General features: G+C 36.5%; 1 long non-coding RNA gene across 1 annotated transcript in view; it reads left to right on the top strand.

Annotated features, from left to right (window-relative positions):
• LOC123275683 (uncharacterized) overlaps positions 1-21,108 on the top strand; it is a 163,473-nt gene that overhangs the window by 105,180 nt on the left and 37,185 nt on the right. The window contains exon 3 of the long non-coding RNA XR_011505891.1: positions 17,247-17,358. This is a non-coding gene — a long non-coding RNA (uncharacterized lncRNA). The remainder of the gene's footprint in view (positions 1-17,246; positions 17,359-21,108) is intronic.

The following is a 21,108-nucleotide window of genomic DNA, read 5'->3' as shown; positions in this document are numbered from 1 at the left end:
GTGTTCATCTCACTTCTTATGTTACCTTGCATGTTGCATTATGTTTCATGTTGTCTCCTTTTAGCATTAGAATCCTTAACATATTAATTATAGTTATTTTAAATTCTCTTTCTGATAATTTCAACAATTGTGTCACATCTGAGTCAGTCTGATGATTGCTTTGTCTCTATAGACTGTGTTTTCTCTTGCTTTTTGTCATGCCCTGTAATCTTTTTTGAAAACCAGACTTGTTGGATAGGGTAATAGGAACTGAGGTAACTTGGCCTTTAGTGAGGGGACATATGTTAATATAGCTGTGATTTGGTTCATGTTTAATATTTTCTTTAGCTATATGTACCAGTGAATTCAAATTCCTCCACTACCCTTGTTTTTGTCTCCCCTCTTGTCTGTGGGCTTCCCTAAGTACTCCTCCTCATAGAGATTCTGTGTTTTGCAGCTCTCTGAGTTGTAATCACAGTATTATACTAGAGCCCTATGTTATAGAAAGTTGTTGGGGAGGGAGAGTGTTCTATTACTCTCTGATGAAATCTCAGAGTTTTAGTTGGCCTGTGTCTCAGGGCTGCGATCTTCACAATTGTTTCTCCAGTGGTGTGACTTTCCCTCACTGGCTCTCTACTCCTTTCCATGCATGCAGTATTCCCAACATATTTCCTTGAAGCCCTGACCCTTGTTGACATTTTTTTTCTTTGGGGAGACAGGAAGACCAGAAGGGGGTGGAGTGGGAGAAATTCTCTTCTTCCAGCTGGGATAAGACTATGGCAATGTCTTCTCCCCTGGAGAGTAGGCCTTGGTTATGGAGTAAGCTCTGGGCATATTTCACAAGTTTACTTTTCCCCTTCCTCTGTCAGAGCCACAAAAGGATCTTTCCAGGATCTTCACTGTGAGAATCTGTTGGGTTCCTATAGAGAAGGCCCACACAATTGCAACCCCAAGATTGCAGCCCCTAGCAGTTTCTTATCCTAAGGTAGTCCACACTCAGCCCCCAGCAATTTGATAAATTAACATTCAAATATTCCTATCAGTTCCTGGCTTCTTCTCCAGGTGAGCAGATCTTGGCTGTGTCTCTTTAAATGCTCCTGTCTCTCCAGATTTCCTGGTAGTGGTTTGCTCTATGACCTCAGTTTCTCTGATATCCAAGAAAAGTCATTGATTTTCAATGTGTTCAGCTTTTTCTTGTTGTAAGGATAGGAGTCACAACTTCCAGGTTTTCTATATATCAGAGAGAAAACTAGAAGTCCTCCTCCAAATTTTAGTTTTGTTATTATTAATTTTTTTAATTTTAATTTTTGTTTTTATAGCAGTAACATTGGATTATACCATTATATAACTTTCAGATATACATTTTAATATATTTCAAACCAAATTTTAACATAATCTAGGTATGCTACAAAAAACAGAAGTCATAAACCTGCTTATTTTAAATATTTGTTGGAATAAACATCTTTTGTACTTGGTAGTTATATTTGATTGAACTTTTATGGCCATAAAAGAATATCCTTGTTAACAAACATGATCTAGAGACACTGATTCCCTACATTACATCGTATCAATAACTATTAAAGCTGTTTTCTTAGAACAATAATGCAACTTTTGTGATATTTTGAGATAAAATCTGAGGTGTAGTTACAAATATATCCATGTTGGACCCCTCCGATAACTTTCATGTGTGGTTTTCAAAGTAGTTTTAGACATTCCCTCTTAAAGGATCATGTTACTTTCCTGGTGGAAAATGGCATGGTGTTATGTCTTTCACAATTTTAATCTAAAAAAAGTAGAGACACCAAGAGGTCAAATAAGTTTTTAAGTGTTTGCATCATTAATTTCATGGACTTGAGATCCACATGATTCTAGAACAGTTTTTTTTTTTTAAAGATAGGCACCTGAGCTAACAGCTATTGCCAATCTTATTTTTTTTCCTGCTTTTTTCTCCCCAAGTCCCCCCAGTACATAGTTTATATTTTTTTTAGTTGTGGGTCCTTCTAGTTGTGGAATGTGGGACGCTGCCTCAATGTGGCCCAATGAGCGGTGCCAGGTCCGTGCCCAGGATCTGAACCCTGGGCTGCTGAAGTGGAGTGTGAGAACTTAACCACTCGGCCACGGGACCGGCCCCCTCTAGAACAGTTTTGAGTCTGGCTATGTAAGTTAGCAAAGTAACCAAAATCCAGTTAAAGTTTTTGGACTTTAAGGTAAGGAGTAGGAACCATTATCATTTTATATATGAGGACGCCAAGCAGAATTTACTAGAATTAAATATAATGCTGGAATCAGAACAGAAACTTTCTATAAGTCAGTTATGTGAATTGCTCAGTATAGTTTGCAGTGATATGTATTTATCAGCCATCTCTAAAGAGAAATTTTTATTAACCTGGCTGCATATGTGTTGTTGCCCTTCTTCCAATAAGCAGTAGAAGTGGAACATACTACTTGGCAATGGTAGCTGTAATATTTTTAAATTATTGAAAATATGGATGGTTTTATTTTATTCAGTGTTTCTGTGCAGCGTTGTGTGTACTTATTTGCCTTTGCTTGACCTGGATGCTTAATGTTTACTCATCAACTTTTCAACCAGGGTCTGCTTTTTGAGGGTTGAATTACTTTGCTGAAATCTCAGATGCAACATAGGATAGATACATAGGGTATCACCAGATCCTATGGGTAAAGTTTTATTTTAAAGGTCAAGGTGAACATATGTGAGAGACACATGCATTTTATTGTTAAATATCCAGGTTTATACATGCTGGCACTTCAAGAGTTAACCGTAGTTAACTAAGGAAGAGATTTCAGAAATGAAGAAACTGGAATCTCACTCTGCATCTCCTGGGAAGCTTCTGTCAGCTGTTAATGAGAGCAAAATGAACTCGATGGCACAATGAAGACGGCAGAAGACTAAATGGTACTCAAGATTCTGAGAAAGTGATAACCCAGAGGGAGAGCTGGACCCTTGAGATGTACCAAGAGGGAAGGAATGGCTCATTGTACTTACTGTTAATCTTGTCTCTCCCACTGCTCAGAGTCCAGGCTGAGCCTGTGGGCAGCCATTAGTGCCTTAGAGTCTCTTATCTTGACCTTAATCTGGTTGCCAGGGTCTAGAGGCAAGAAGAGATGGAACCAATGCCCAATCAGAGTGTTGAACACAAGGTGAATAATCTGTGGATGAGATAACAAAAGAATCAGAGTTGAAATACTCAGATCCTCCTAATGCTGAACGACGGCAAACTTTGATATTTCTCTGGTTTTCTTCACTTCTCTTCTCCTCTTGAAAGCCAGATAATGTTAGATAGTCAAGGGAATAGTCTGAGGAGCATGGTGGTCGTAGATTAGTGGCAGAAAGGGATCAAGAAATTATTCCCATTCCCTTCTCAAACTAAACTTTTAATGAACAACTTCTAATGCTTTTTAAACAGATGTGGTAGATATAAAACTGTTGCCTTACAGCAGTGGTTCCCAAATTTTGCTGCACGTTGGAATCAGCTGGGTGTCATAAAAAAAATATTGATGCCTAGCTCCCATGCCCAGACATTTCAACTTAATTGGTATTAGCTGTTACCTGGCTTTGGGATTTTCAAAAGCTCCTGAGGTAGTTCTAATGTGCAGCAAAGTTTTAGAACCACTACTTTACTCTCCAAACTTTTGGTATACACTATACTTTGTCTCTGCAGGCATAAAAGATCCCTGTAGAGATTTTGCCAATATATTTCAGTTTGCCAGTGTACAAACTAGTTTGGTGTTTATTTAGTTGTTATCTTTATATCAGCCCAATGTGACTACTCAATAGTTATTTGCAATTAGCTAAGGGTTTACTGCATATTTTTATGAGTGGAAACTTAGAATAAATGATTAGTGTTCCCAGCCATTTGCTCAAATAATCCAGATTCAAATAATCCATTATTCAGATAATCTCAGAGGATGGCAGTTGTTTTACTCTTTAACTTAAATTCTTCAGGGAAGAAGTCATTCAAACAATCTTGGCAGTAAATTAAGAGTTTAATATTGTAAAATTGTTGTAATTGCTGCTTTCTGGCCTCTGGGCTGGAGATAATAGCATTTGCTATATCCCTGGTATTATGCTAAATAAAATATTTAAATTAATTTTAATTTCCACAAATTTTTGTGTATGTTAATTCCAATTTGCCAATGAAAAATGAAAGTCATATGATAGACTCATCACATCACAGTCATGAAAATTTGAACTTTCAAAGAAAACATTAAGAAGAAGGAAATTCTTGAGCATAGAAAGAATCTCTCCTAATGGAACTTCAGGCATCCAGTAGAGCAATATTTTTAGGGGGAGGGACTTCACATCCAATCTCAGTGCCATTATTTGTCCACTGCCTCCTTCTCTTCTCCTTCTTCAATCCCTGGCCATCTCTCATCTGTCTTTCCTTAGTTTCGTATTTGAATTAGTCTCATGTTTTAGTATTAGCACGTCCCTCTGGAATACGTGAGGGTGAAAAACAGAGCAAATTCCTCTGAGCAGCACACTCCTTAGCCATTGCTATAACATTTGCAGGTTCTGTATAGATGGCAGTCAATTTTTTTTTCCAACTAAGGCAGGAACACAGCAAAATGGGATCTTTCCTTGAAAAATCTTTCCTACATGCATTTCTAGCTGAGCAGGTAATAAGGCCTAGAAAGGAGACCTGGCATGCCAGCTTTTCTCTATCCTGGTTAAAAGCATCACCAGCTACATGGTCACTCAAGCCTGAAGTCTTGGATTATTTGAAAATTCTACCCTAAACTCTTTTTAATTGGTCACTAAGTCCTAGTAGGGCTATTTTGAAAACTCTCTTGAATTTATCCTATTTCACGATTTCCACCTCTCTGCCTCAATTCCAGCTCTAATAGTCTCTTCTCTGAATTAAAACAACAGCTTTCTGTTTCACATGGAAAACAGAATATTTACCCCAAATATAATATGCACTGTGGCCCAGGTTGCTGTGAGTTGTGAGAATTGAAGTTCACACGTGCACTTAGCAGAGAGGCTTCTGACCGAGTAAGAGGAAGGGAAGTTTACACAAGCTGTTTTTATTTTTTTTTAAACTTTTATTATGAAGTATAACCCACATTTAGAAAAAGTGTACAGAACAAATTTGCAGCTCAATGAACTATCAAAAGATAATACTCATGTAGCTACCACTCCCGTGAAAGAATAGAATGTTGCCACAGTCCAGAAGCTTTTCTCTGCCTCATCTCAATTACAATCCTTTCTTCCTCCCCCGAGGTAACCCATTATTCTGACGTCTACCTCTATAGTTTAGTTATGCCTATTTTTGAGCTTCGTATAAGTGGAATCATACAGTGTGTTATATGTAGAGTCTTCTACTCAATGTTATGTTGTATGCTTTACAAGTTCTTTCCTTGTCATACCATCATGCTCAATTTAGGTGTGAATTGGGTTAAGCGTTTGCCTTCCCTCAGGCCCTAAGAACATCCTACTCATTTAATAGTTTTCTGCTCTTTTTTTATTCTCTGTCATAGCAAATTCCACCATGGCACTGAAATTCATAGATAAAGAGGCCATTTTTTCTTCCCCTGGGATTCCAGTAGGGTGGGAGGCAGCTTGATGGAGGATGTTGAGGATGCTAAGGTTCTGTGACCTGCTTCCCACTGCAGAGCTTCTACCTTCTAAAAACTTTCACAAAGAGGATAGCTGACCCTCATTACTTAACTTCTAAGGGTCCCAGTGGCCTGACCCAGCTATAATTATGTCTTGTTACAGGTGCCCCTGGGAAGGCTCCTTCATTTTGTTTTCACTTAAAAACAAGGTGAGGGGGGGCTGGCCCCGTGGCCGAGTGGTTAAGTTCGCGCCCTCCGCTGCAAGAGGCCCAGTGTTTCGTTGGTTCGAATCCTGGGCGCGGACATGGCACTGCTCATCAAACCACGCTGAGGCAGCGTCCCACATGCCACAACTAGAAGGACCCACAACGAAGAATATACAACTATGTACTGGGGGGCTTTGGGAAGAAAAAGGAAAAAAAAATCTTTAAAAAAAAAAAAACAAAACAAGGTGAGGGGCCGGCCCAGTGGCACAGCGGTTAAGTGCGCACATTCAGCTTCGGAGGCCTGGGGTTTGCCGGTTCGGATCCTGGTGTGGACATGACACCACTTGGCACGTCATGCTGTGGTAGGCGTCCCGCATATAAAGTAGAGGAAGATGGGCACGGATGTTAGCTCAGGGCCAGGCTTCCTCGGCAAAAAGAGGAGGATTGGCAGAAGATGTTAGCTCAGGGCTAATCTTCCTTAAAAAAAATGCTTTTGCCTTACTTTGGAAAGCAATATAAAAACAACTTTCATGTCCCTTTAAATAGAAAGGAATATTCTAGGCCATTGGGACATTCATACAATAGATGCTATATATGCATGGTAAGTTTATTCTCATAATCAGATAATTTTTCAAATGAGATTTTAGACATATGTAGAGTTATTAATAGAGATGTGTAGAACCTTCTGTCATATTTGACATTTTAAATACTATTAAAAAGAATTAAGAAAATACATATAGATCCTTTATGGTTATGGTAGGCAGCTCATTAAAAATTTTTTATCATAATTTGTAATGTAAAACTGTATGTTTGTAACCTCTGTTGCCTACAATTCATATACCTAGCTATTTCATGTTTCTGTACCTTTCTCCAGGCTATTCCCTCTGCCTAGAGTTCCTTATCCAGTTTCCCCTTTTCAAGGTCATTTTCACATGACATATCTTCCAGGAAGGCATCTCTGAGCCCTAGTTGGGAAGATGACCCTCTTTTATACTTTCTTAAAACCCTGTGTCTATGTTTATCTTATTGTTTAATATATTATATTGAAATCCTATATTTATCTGTTTCTCCCACTAAACTAAAACTCTTCAAGATTAGTAACCTTTTCTATTATTTGTATACTCTAGCACAATGCCAATCAGAGAGCAGGCGCTTGATTACTATTTGTTGAACTGAGTTGAGCTGATTTCTTACCACTAAAGGTGATCAAAGACTAAAATCATGATCTAGGGCAGAAGTTCTCCAAGTGTGATCCCCAGACCGGCACCATCAGTGTCACCTGGGAACTTGTTAGAAATACAAATTCTCCAATCCCACTCCAGACTTACTCAATAACAAACTCTAGGGGTGGGGACCAGCAATCTGTGTTTTAACAAACCCTCCAGGTGGTTCTGAGACATCTTAAAGTTTGAGAACCACTGATCTCAGTGAGGGTGCGGTCTAAATGCCTTTTAACATGTCTTCTAATGCTGAAATCCCACAATCATATGAAAATTCCTGCAACTTCCATTTCCAAAGTAACTTTGTTTATTCTCCTATATTTAAGTTTGAATCAAGTTTAGGAGGGAAAAGCACCCTAAAGTGGTTGTTCTTGTTTTTGATTAGCTCAGTGGTTTCGCAGAATTATTAGGAGCAAACAGTTCATTGTGGGCATCTTTACCTTAAATACAGGGATCAGATGGTAAATGAGTGTTTCCGAGGGTCTCCAGGGGCCCTGCCTCTCATCTAGAGGTCCGGCCTCTCCCATACATCTCTAGCTTTCTGAGTCAGCGGCAGTACAATTTTAAAGCCATGAGACTTAGGCTGAGACAGCTACTTTCTAATTCCCCTGAATAACTTGACACTGCACTGGATTTTCAGTGTTTTTACTTTATGTTGATTCCTTGAAAATGAAACTCTCTTGTGAATGTTAATGGGGCTACTCGTGCGTTATGATTGTTTTCCTGTGTATGGAAAAGAAGACCAATTTAGTGCCAAGTATTAATCATATCTTAGACTATTTGTACCTGAACATGAAAGGTGTACATCTTTTTTTTTTTTATAAAAAGATGAGCCCTGAGCTAACATCTATTGCCAATCTTTCTTCTTCTTCTTCCCAAAGCTCCCCAGTACATAGTTGTATATTCTAGTCGTAGGTCCTTCTGGTTGTGGCATGTGGGATGCTGCCTCAGCATGGCTTGATGAGTGGTGCTAAGTCCTCGCCCAGGATCCACACTGGCGAAACCCTGGGCCACCGAAGTCAGAGTGTGCGAACATAACCACTTGGCCACGGGGCCAGCCCTGAAAAGTGTACATCTTAAAAAAATCCATCACGATTACAGTGAAACACAGACAAAAAGCAATGACATTAATATGATCAAGGACTTTTTGGCCATAAATTTTGAGATCAAAGGTATTATATATGATTCTTCAGAAAGCTACATGGTCTTCGAACTATCTAGCTAATGAACAATTCTACTCTGACATTATCCTGCATGTCTTTAATAGCAACTCACCCCTTGTTACTTTGGCATATTATCCAGAATGCCTAGAAACATGCCACAAATGAAAATACCACTTTATCGTTCTGTCCTTCTTCCTCTCTTAACCATCGAAAGGAATGAAGAAATACACGTATACTCGTTATGGTTTTAAAAGCTAACTCACCTTTTTTAAAATTTCTCTTATTGTAGTTTGTAATATCAAATTGTGTGTTTACAACCTCTGTTGCCTACACTTGCTGCCAAGAAGAACTTAGACAAAAAAATTTATAAGCACTTCAGCATATATTATTGCATTTATTATTTCTGGGATTATATATTCAAATAAAGTACATGATCTTTTATTTTCCTAGGAGTATATCTTTTAGTTTAACTTAACTAATATTTGCAAAACACTTTTTATATGCAGTCCCTATGAAGACGCCAGAAATACTAAGATAGTAGCACCTAGTCTTTGCTTTCAAGGAGCTTATACCCTTATAACCAAGACAGATATATAAACAAACAAAAATAGCATGTAGGCCCAAAGTGGTATTAACACATTTAATTTGCCTACGTATAGCCTAAAACACATTTTTACTACATTTAATTGATGATTAGAGTATGCAGCTGATACATCCTTATTATAACATCCCTGCTTTTGTGAATGTCTCTCATCTTGCTCATGGTGGCAGGAGACAAGGAGGATCTTTCTGGATGACTTCCTCATTGCTGCTGCAGGCATTCCTGTTGTTCATTGTAATAGTTTGCTAGGGCTGCCATAACAAAGTGCCGCTGACTTAGTGCCTGAAACAACAGAAATTAATTTTCTTATAGATCTGGAGGTGAGAAATCTGAGATCAAGATGTCCAGCATTGGTTTCTTCTGAGGCCTCTCTCCTCGGCTTAGTAAATGGCAGTCTTCTCCCTGTGTCTAGACATGGTCTTCCTTTGTGCATGTCTGTGTCCTAGTCTCCTTTTCTTAAAAGGAGGGCAGTCCTGTTACATTAGGGCCCATTTTCTAATGACCTCATTTTAACTTAATTGCCTTATCTCCAAGAACAGTTACATTTTGAGGTGCTTGGGGTTATGAGTTCAACATATAAACACAGCTCGGTCCATAACACTCATGTTATATCACCTCTGAAGTCTTCTATTCTGACAAACCATATTCTCACCATAAACTTTTATTTCTTCAGCTCTGTCATTAAACCTCATCAAGATGTCCCTTGTTGGACTTTTTCTTCTCCAGAGCCATGGTTTCTTCACGACTTCCCTTATTTCTCATCTACCCATGTCTCCATGATGACTTCAACCAGTGAGTTACCAATAGCCTTAACTTTGAGCCCCGCAAGTTTTTCAAAGCATCTTCCCTATGAATCATCTGTTGAAGTATAACTTGACTTGAAGAAATCAGCCAAATGCGAAAGTTAGTGCCCCTTTGAATTCATGGTTTACAATCTCTGTTGATTTGGTTCCCTAGTGCTAGCTGGCAATCTTTTATTCTTCTGGTTTCTTATCTGTTTCCTATCACAAAACTGGTTAAACATTCAAACTTCCTTCTATCTCAGCAGATAACTTTGCCTCTTTTTAAAATGAAAAATGAGCTGTTCAGTTTCTTAACTTTATGTGCATGAGTTCATTTATTTGCATTTACTTCTATTTCTCCCCTCCAAATTCAAAAGCAAATTATTCAATCCCCTCTATTCTTTTTTTATCCTTGGGAACTTTATCAATTAACAACTTCTTTAACTTCTCGTTTTCTACTGGTTCTTTTCTCTCAGTGTAGGAAAATACCGAAGCAATACACATCTTCAACGAACAAACACAAAACTTCTCATTCTTTTGTCTTCTTTATCCATATTTTTTATATCCAAGCGTCAACTGAAGTAGTCTTCATTTGTTGTCCCCTTTTCCTCACTTTCCTACTGTTGTCCTTCTGATTTCTGCCTCCACTTTCACACTGAATTTGAGTTTGCCAAATTACTATTGACAACTTTGAGGCTAAAAACAATTCCTTGACTTAAACGTCTTTCCTGGACTTCTTTGTCCAGTTCCTATGTAAACTTTAAATCTCAGTTTAAGGGCCATAGAAAACTTCTTTTACTTACTTGGTAAATGAATTCTCAGTTTGTTTCTCCAAATATCATATGCACATCTGTGTCATTGTACTGTGTCTTCTTCAACTTTGTAACTCCTCTGCTTGGATCTTGGAACAATGTTTGGCAAATAGTAAGAGTTAAGTGAATACTGGTTAAAAGAATGAAAGCTCTCCATCTTTTCACTTCAAATATGCTTGATCTAATCATGTGAGAGCACATGTGTACATAAATAAGTACATTAATAAATGTGTATACACATACATATATTATACATTATATATATTATATAGTGTATATATGTATTATATATATATAAAATATATATTTTTACCATTTCTGCCATTGAAGAAATATACAAAAAGCATCATATGTCTAAAATGCTCCAAAAATTAGAATCACTTGGTCTTTTTAGACTTTTAAATAATTTAATTCTATGTTGTAAGTAGCTAAATAGTATTTTTAAACAGTTATATCTATCAACCTCATTACAGCTTCAAGTGAGAGTTCATATGGGAATCAATGGCAGTAAAATTTGGCAGTGGTAGCAGAAGATTAGCAATCTGGATTAGCAGCACTTTTCCTATTCTCCAACCCAGAGCATTATGAAAATGAGCATGACTAAGCAAGCATAAAGGAAGGACTGTGAATATTAGGTTATTTATCATAAAAGTCAATCCTTATGATTGGTTTTCTTAATAAAATGTTTTGTAACATAATGAAATATGCATAAATACAAAATGAATGCTCTATTTCAAAGAATGTCTGTAGGACGTATGGGAATAATTTAACAGATAGACATAATTAATGTGATAGCTTGTGAATAACTTAAACTTGGATATAAGAGATAATTGTAGGGAGATGCATTAGCCCAGTCATGGTTTATGTTTCAAATGGAGCTTGGAGAAATGAATGCTGAACGGTGGAGAGTGAAAGAGAGACTTTGACCACGGTTAAATAGATATGAGTAAATAAATCCAACTATCTTCTCCATAAAAATATTTCTTTAAATGTTACAAAGAATTGTAGGGAGATGCATTAGCCCAGTCATGGTTTATGTTTCAAATGGAGCTTGGAGAAATGAATGCTGAACGGTGGAGAGTGAAAGAGAGACTTTGACCACGGTTAAATAGATATGAGTAAATAAGTCCAACTATCTTCTCCATAAAAATATTTCTTTAAGTGTTACAAAGATAGAGCCAAGACATTGTAAGTTCAGTCCTTCTTTATTTTATATACTTCCTTAGGTAGGGCATTTTTCCCCCTTGCTTCTTAAAAGTACTGTTTTTAATTTGTAATGACACCTGTAAGTTTTTATTTTGTTAAAATTAATTTGGGTCTCACTTCCCATAACTTTATAAACCACAATCCTTTAAAATCCCTCATACTTAAACAATCACACTTTAGGACAGAAATGTCTCCTTTGGAGTTTTACAACAAGGAAATAGTATAATTTCAAGAGAATGGATTTGACCTTATATTGCTTGTGTTTTGCCAATAGTCTCACCAGTATTTGACACCCTACACAAAACTCCTGAGAGACTGGTACTACTACTGCTCCCATAGTGCTGTTGGAGCAGCTGAGGTTGAGGGGAATATATATCTTGTCTAAGGCTTCTTGGCTCATAAGTGGCAGAATTGGGACTCAAACCTAAGTTTGTTTACTTTCAAAGTCATATATGCTTTTGACTGCTATGCCGTACTGCCTATCAGCCTTCACTAGGGTGAATTACAATTGAACTCCTTTAACCAGCAAGCCAGATTCACCACTGGGTTAAGCAAAGCAGATGACTTTCTGAGTTTCAATTTCCTCCTCTGGAAAATGTATATAATGATGTCTAAAATAGGCTTATTTTTAGAGACAAAGTTGGAATAGACATAAAATAGCTGGCTCATATTGTGGCACAAGGTCATGCTCAAGAAATTTTAGCTTTCTTTTTCTTTCTCTGCCACATACCCGTCCAATCTGTAACCTACCTTGGCTCAAATTTCATGCAACTCAAAGCAGAAAAACTGGTGACTATGTCATGACCAGTCTTTATTCCCTTCATTCAAAAAGATCAAAAAATATTTTATTATAGGTCTTTGTGCAAAGAAACCCTTGGTATGCCTGAAGACGATCATGAGCAAAAGTGCTGTGGAGTCATAGAGAAAGTAATGAATGAACTTTTATGCTCAGCCAGGAGGCAAAGAAGGAAATGTGAGAAGACCTCCTGGAGAAGATGGCATTTTGAGCGGAGCCATCCAGAAGAAGCACAATACAAAAAAGTGGAGAAAGAAGCAACTGCATTTCATGCCATGCAAACAGCATAGCAAAGGCACAGTGTGCACTGGATCAGTGGCTCAGAGGAACAGCTGGCATCTTGGGGCAATTCCAAGGCAAGATGCAGCATGTTGAAGGATAATCAATTGTTTTTTGTTTTAATTGACTGCATAAGGCCTTGTGGGGGTCACTTGCTTTGTTGGAACTAACAGATTTAATACTGTTATTTGTGTTCGTTCCACTGACTTTCAAAGTTTGGGCATGTCAGCCTTATAAGTACAGCATAAAGAGAACTCTTAGAAGAGATTTGGTAAGATCCTCATTTCATAACACTTTAAAACTGCTTAATTCAACCAATTTATCAAAACTCCCTAAAAAAACTTGCTGACATTGAGAAATGCTTTTCCATCATTTATTTTAACTATCATAATTCATGAAACTATATGTGAATCCATTATTTAAAAATATTTAACTTTAAGAAATGCTGGTATACCTTCTCAGGATTTCTCTTCCTAAGCTAATTAGAACCCTGGGGTTCTGGGGTTTATAAAAGGACCATATTTGAACTAAACCCTAAAGGAAAAGAATGAAAAGTAGACACTCAAAAGGCTCATTTAATTTTTCTAGAACAAATACTATGTTATGTAACTAATTGAAATAGGTCATAGATATTGCATTTCACTAAAAGCAAATATGAATATAGTTTATACTATATGTATAGTATAATATCTATATATATAGATATATATAATATAATCTCTCTATATATATATATCTAGAATATAGTTTAAACTATTTGTTTATTCATTTAAAATGAGAGTTACTTTGAGCATCAAATGTAATTTTTTCCCTTTGCTAAAATAAAGGCAAACTCTAAAGTTGCTTTCTGTTCTGTAAGCGCTTGTAGCTTGGGATATTTAAAGAGTGTTTTTATGGTCCAGTTTCTTTTGATGAAGAAGTTTGAAATAATACAAGTGACTGTCAATTTAAGTACCCAACTTCCAGTTCGCTTTCTTACAGAGAATGAATTTTCCAGGCCACACAATAATCTATTATGAGCATTATGCTATAGTATTTATACAGCACTGTGCTGCAGTATTTCTTCTTTTAATCATTAAGTTTATGCTGGTAATTTCATTTCGTGGGAGTGAGTACTCCTTGGTGCCTATTTTCTTCCTGTTCCTTGTTCTGGTACCAACAGAACAGTTGAATGTTTATTAAATGTCTGATGAAGTGTGTTGGAGTGATTGTGAGCTTATGTTCCTTTCACAAGCACATCATCTATTTATAGAATTTCTGGTTTTTATAGTTTGGCTCTCACTTTGTAATATGCATCTATTTTTAGTTATATATATAAAAATGTATATGTATGTATATTATGTATAATACAGTCTTACTTTTCCCCTGCCTTTCTCCATACCCCCAATCCAGTTAACTTCTTCTCATGATCAATTAGACTATCTCATATATGTTACAGGAAGAGATGAAAAAAAATGACTAAAGATTAGAAAAAGTCAAGCTGTGAGAATGTAAACTATGCCAACATGTATTATCTAGCATTCTCTTAGTTGTTCGTTATTTGTAGAGCAAACCAGGGCCTAGAGAAGGTATTTAAGGACAATGGAGAACATAGAAAAATATTTTTTATATTGATTACATCTGAAGAATAGAAATGGAGACAGGATGGGAAAATTCTTTCTTTTTACTTCCAATGTTCATAAGCTACTTTTGGAATGTAAAAGAGACGTTATGTGTTATGGGTTAACATTTCCAGAAGTATGAAGTATAAGAATTGTGTATAGACCGGCAAAGTATCACACACACAGACTGAATCAGAATAGATTCAGAATGAAGCGTTTGGGTAAAAGAAAATTACATAATAATAATTATTATAAATATCAACATTTATTGAAAATTTTTTATATGCTAGGAACTGTTGTAGGTGCTGTACATTTGTTATCCCATTTAATCCCTGCACTAATCCTATGAAATAGAGATAATTATTATCCTCTTTCACAGATAAAGAAATTGCTGCAGAGGGAGGTTTATTATCCTACCAAGTTTAAACAGCTGGCAAGTGGTGTGTCTGACTTTGAACTCAGGTGTTCAAACTCCAGAATACACACTCTTAATTACTACTCTATTTCTTGCTTGTGATTAGTTGGCCAGAATCCTATATATCTTTGGTCCTGGTGGTTGGAAATTTATGTAAGATGTTTTCACTTTTGTGCCTTAATTCTTTGATACACTCAATTTTGCCTCCATTGAAGATTTCTTCATGTATAAAGTTCACATCTAGGCATCTGTTCTTCTAGAAGACCACACATACAGGAAATTACATTGAATTTGTAGTTATGCCAGGAGCTATCTTGAAAATTGACTATTAAAATAAATTCCTAATACTTTTCTCCTGAAAGAAGAATTTTTAGAAAACATTACTATTTGAGGATAGTCCTATTTAGATAGATTCTAGATGGTGTGTTTTCAATTTAATGTTATGTACTCTCTAGTCCTAAAAGGATCTCAAATGACCATCAACATTTCACATTTGGTAATCTGCTACAGCGTGAAGACAATGGAATACATTTTTGCTTTGGAAGCACTTAGGAAAATCAGTCAAATCTATGCAACTCAATAAACTAACTTTTAAATTAATATCATAGTCTTGATGTAATCTGGAAATCTCTACAAATGCACTAGAGGAATGAAAGGGAACTTGAAAAATTAAGATAATTACAATTTTGAGGTTAGATTCGACTCCAATTAAAATATATTTTTTGGCATATTTCTGGGCTAGATTGTAGTGCCTTTTTTCATTTTAAGTTTATAAAGCACAGTACTTAGAAATTATGATTATAATTTAAATGCTAATTATGCAAATTTACCTTTAAAAATGACTAAGCATATAAATTTAAGTAAATTAAAATTAAATTAAGCCTCTGAAAAATGGGTGAATAAAATGGGAATCCTGAAGTTAGATAAAAGCAGGGACTTTAGTGTGGATTAATTGCTTAGTCTGATTAGAGAGCATTAGAATCTTACACAGCTTATATTTATATGTAGTAAAAATTAAAACAAAAAAGAATCTACTACACGAATGAGTCCATGGGTCCTTGAAAAAGCAACAGGAAAGACAAAGTAATTACTTGGACTTATACAGGAAATGATTCGTGTAAGCCTTAAGACCATGTTCTCCTCTTATAGTACTTCCTATTTTGAGGAAGACTGTCAGTTACAACAATGGCCACAAGTGGCCATTATTGTAGCTGTTTTTGGTGATATGTTTATCCAGCTGTGTAAAATCAGTGTAGGAATAATCAAAGACTCACATTAAAGGGAAACATCTTAAGTATCACATTAACTACTTAAATAATTAATTAATGCAACAGATTTGAGTAATGATTAAATGGATGTGGGAATCAAGAATGTTTATTGTTAATAATTAAATTAGCCATTTTCTCTGTCCTGATCATTCATGGTTTAAAGGTCAGTTTGTGGTTCTCCAGAGCAGTTGCTGAGGCATGAATCTAGTCTGGGTCTTTTTGTTTTCACCGGACATTTGCTTTTTAAATATCATAGCATTTGCAGCAGGGAGTGCTTCCTGATGTAATATATGGAGACAGTAATAGATGATTGCAGAATTAATGGCTAGGAATAATTAAAATGACGCTACTAAGCTCTGTCTTTTCAGGGAGAGAACTCCAATTAAGCCACATCTCCTTTCCATTATCACTCTATTGCCAATTAAAGTCTGATGTATTTTGTCAGTTTTATACAGACGAAGCTTTTAGTCTTTAATATACTCAGGAATTTACATTTGGCAGGATTATAAAGGGCTCTGTCATTTAAATTTTATATGCCTGTAAAAGACTCCACTCAGACCTTCCTTTTCCCACTTTGCAACTTCTCTCATTGTTACCAATATAAAAAAATGCCTTTTATTGTCACAGCAATGTGATGCTTGTTAGCATTTTCTCAGAGTGCAATTATGTAAGAAGAAAAAATTCAGAATAGTTAAACAAAGGGTACATAGTATACCGATAAGAATTCTAATTTAAATACCTTGTCTAGGCATCACAGTTTTGTTTGGGTCAAGTGTAAGACAAAGTTGCCTGTAGTCTACACTCTCCAAGGCAATGGAAAGCTAGAAGGACGGATGCTTATTATTAGGGGCTGGTATATTTGTTTAGTATTTATCTGCAATAATGATAAAATAGTTTTCAGGGGAATATGGATACTAGGAAACAATATGAAGAGGAAGAGAGTTCTTTTAGAATGGTACATAGATTGAACCTACTTAATTGCAGAAAATTGGTAGTAGAGAAGCAGCATGGCATGTTGGAAAGAGGTGTGTTTTGGAACTGGTGTGTTCTCAGTTTGAATCTCCAGCTCTATATCTTACTAAATTGAAGGCATTAGTCAAGTTATATATTCTCTCCAAGTATCAGTTTCCTCATCTTTTATATGAGGATAATAACATGGAGTCAGAGGTTTTGTGAGAAGTAGAGACAATGCTTGGAAAGCACCAAGCGCAGCAAGGAACAGACACCAGATATTTGGTAACTGGTAGTTGTTGTTAGGGTATGGTTGTCATTCTGTTGTTCTATTAGCTAAGTTCTTACTAGTCCCAGATGTTCCTTAATGCTTCTCACTCTTACCCCTAGGAGAAGAAGCATGTGGATTCTCAGAAAAATGTTTCTACTGATCTTCATACCCAAATTTGAAGGTAATCATAGAGAAATCTCTAGGAAGAATAAAGTACCATAAAACCCAAAGGTAAATGAATATTCATATCTCTGTTCTCCTGTCCGTTGATCTCTTTCTCTCCCCAAGTCATTGATGTAGATAATAAAAAATTCACTATGTAAGACAAAAGGGAATACACAGATTCCATTCCTCATTCAGTTTTAAAGAGAATGGTGGTAGAAGTGAAATCTATGAATATATTGCCTTAATATTAAAAAATGAACTATTTAACCGTTATGTTAATAAAACAGATACAAATATTTGAAACTACTTATAAGTTGTGGTCTCTTTGTTGTTGTCTTTTGTCTTACTATTACTGTTTTGCAAATAAAACCTTTTGTACTTAAAAGTTGATTGCAGAATATTCTTATATTTTTGGCATACCACAAATGTTGGATATTAGTAAGTTCTTTGGTAAATGTTGTAAATGATTCTGTTACTACAGAATATTCTTTAATTTATTCCCTTTAGCTCACAAACATTTTTTAATTCTCTTATTTAAAAAGAAAACTTCTCTTGAGCCCATATTTTCCTCTAGCCATGCTCTTTTGCTCTATGTCTCTTTATAGAAAAATTCCTCTGAAAATTTCCTCAATACTCAACGACTCCACTTCCAGTCCTTCTGTTCTTTCCTGAACTCTATATAATCAAGTTTTCACCCTACAGCTCCAACAGAATAGGTCTTATAAATATCACCAGTGACCTCCATGTTGCCAAATTAAATGGTTATTTCTTAGTCTTCATCTTACTTGACGTGTCAGCTTCATTTGACACAGTGATCACTCCTACTTAGAAGGCTTTCTTCATTTAGCTTTCAGGATATCCCTCTCTCTTTATGTTTATTTCACCAGTCAGGTCTTTTCAGTCTCCTTTGTTAGTTTCTTTGCATCTTCCTAAATGAAGGCTCACGCCCTGGGCTTCATCTCTTTTGTATTTCCACTCCTCTAGGTGATCTCATCTAGGATTGCCGAAGGCTCGCTAATGAGTATCTCTATTCTGATTCCCCACCAAACTGCAGATTTGTTTATACAGCTGCTTACTTGATGTCATCATTTGAATTACTATTAGGTACCTCAGTTTGCCTTCTATGCCTTTCCCATGCTTCCTCCTTCATTGGCAGTATTTCCCGTTTCAGTGATGGGAATTGCTTCCTTCCAGTTACTCAGATCAAAAAACTTGGAGACCTTTGATTTTCATCTCTCAGGCCCCATCTATCAGTAAATTCTGTGGGTACATCCAGAGTACATCCTCAGAGTACATCCAGAATTTGACCATTCCTTGCTCCTTGCAGTCAGTTCTGAACCACCATCATCTTGCATCACATGTATTACAACAACCTAACAGGTCCCCTTGCTTCTACGGCTGCCACTGTGCTCTACTCTTACCACATAAGTCAGGTGACATGCTCCTTTTATGGGCATTTCTCGAACCCTCCTTTGGTTTTCCGTCTAGGAAAGTGTCCAAAGGCCTTACAGTGTCTACAAGGCCTGAAATGATCTGCCTTTCTCCCGTTATCTCTCTGACCTAATTTCTTCTCTCTTTCTTACTCTGATCTAGCCTCACTGGCTTTCTTGCTGTTCCTCAAACAAGGTAAGCAGCCAAGCACTTCACCATCTGAGTGAGGGCCGTACCATGTGCTCTTCCCATTGCCTGCAACTCCCTTTCCTCAAAATTCACCTTGCTCCCTCCCTCATATCTTTTAGGTCTCTGTTCAAATGTCATCTCCTCTCTGACCCTTTCCTTGACAGCCTATCAGAGAACATCACACATCAACTTGACAGATCCTGTTCCCTTTATTCTAATTTCTTTTTTTTCCAAGGCACTTAATACCATCTGATATAAATTAGTTGTTTATTTTTTAACTTTCTGAATGCTCCATTATGACATAAATTCTCGGAGAGCCGGGGGTGTATTTGTGTTGCTGAATCCCAGTGCCTAGAACAGAGCCTGTGAGGAGTAGGCAATCCACAAACATATCTTGAGTGAATAAATGAAATATAGATTTTGCTATAATTGCTTCTAAGAGAGTACCTAATCCAAACTAAGGGGATCTGGAGAAATTTTTTAAAAAGAAGCGATTTCTAAGCCTAGACCTAAGAGATGAGCAAGAGTTAATCAGCTGAAGAAGAAAAAGAGTCTTTCAGATGGAGGAAAATGAGTGTGCTAGAAAGAATGGTGTGTTTGAGGAATTCAAGCGGTTTATTCTAACTGGAGTGTAATTTGTATTTGGGACAGGGAGTGGGGGTGGGGCGTGGCAATGAATATGATTGAAGATGTAAGTACAGAGCTGCTCACTGTGAAGGCTGATATCTTTGGAATTTTATCTGAGGGAAATGGCTGCCCCTCAGGGTTTAAGGAGAGAGGTGACATGCGTTTTACAAAGATCACACCAGCTACCATATATAAAATTGATATGAGAGAGAGAAGGGGGGAGGGAAGACTAACTAGGAAGCTACTATAGAAATCTAGCTGAGAAACCATGGCTCCTGACCTGGGAGGTGGCAGTGGAATTGGAGAGCAGTGGGTGGAGTCTGAGATATTTATGAACTTCTAATGGATTGGATGTTGAGGGTGGAGAAATGGAGAATAAAGAATGTTTTATAATATTTAAACCATGTATTTATACTTAAAGAGAATTATAGAATTCCCAACTTATCTTTGCATATCTGAATTTCCAGTAAATTCTTGAGGAAACTGTGAAATATGTTCTTGAAGTATTGTATGCATATATTCCTTATAGAAAATTTGTAAGATTGTGGAGTAATATTTGTTTATAGACAATTGACAAGTTATGATTTGTTTGGAAAAGAATCCACCAAAATTTACTAAGAAATTAATTTGTGCAAAGTGTCCTGCTATTGGACTACAGAAAAGTGTAAGAAATAGTATTTTCTTTCATGAGCTTAAATGATAAAAGTTTGTTTATTTGGCCACCTGTATCTTAAATATTTTAGCAATGTAGAATATATGGTGGGTCTAGAAGGTTCAGGTATCTTCCTGATTTGGCTCAATGTTGTGCTTCTGCAATCTGAAAAAAATACAACAATGTAACCTTAATAATGACAGGTGCCATTTATTGAGCTCTGTGTGTCAAGCATTGTGTTAAGTACTTTACATGCATATTATTTCATTCAATCTTTATTATAATCCTACGAGGATAGGTTCTATTATTATTCCTATTTTGTTTGGGTGAAAGAACTGAGGCTCTGAGAGGCTAGGTAACTTGCCTAATGCCACACAGTAAGTAAATGGTAGAGCCAGGCTGGAACTTCCAGTGTTCTGTGACTCCAAATCCTGTGCTCTTCCTTTGAGCCTATGACCTGTCTACATGATTTCTGGGCTTATTAGAAGCATGGAAAGAATATGGGTTTGCTGACAGCTCTTAAGAAAAGTCTAGAACTTTGCACTCATCCATCAGTTTTTGTAAGTGCTCTCTTAATGTTTCTAACTATAACTCATCTCATAATAATACTCAATAATGCTTTTTATTGAATTTTGTGCCCTTCACAGATTTTTGCATTCATACCAAGTTCCTCATTTGCTGCATAGCTAAGCAATATTCATTTCATTCCTTTAATCTGATGTACTTGTAATGTAGAGATCGGCAATAATGTGGGGACCCTTAACTTGCAATGTTTCCTCTGTTATTTTTTTTAAGTTTCCAACTCTCTCATGTTTTCATTGCATTTAACATGCATCATAAAAGTATGTCTTTGGCAAGTTTATTACATATGCTCTTTGCAGTTGGAGCCTTTGGAAATGCTGTCAACCATAGTGGAA

Source organism: Equus asinus, chromosome 9 (assembly GCF_041296235.1).
Source record: "Equus asinus isolate D_3611 breed Donkey chromosome 9, EquAss-T2T_v2, whole genome shotgun sequence".
NCBI classification, from domain to species: Eukaryota; Metazoa; Chordata; class Mammalia; order Perissodactyla; family Equidae; genus Equus; species Equus asinus.
This window is presented reverse-complemented; position numbering and strand designations above follow the sequence as displayed.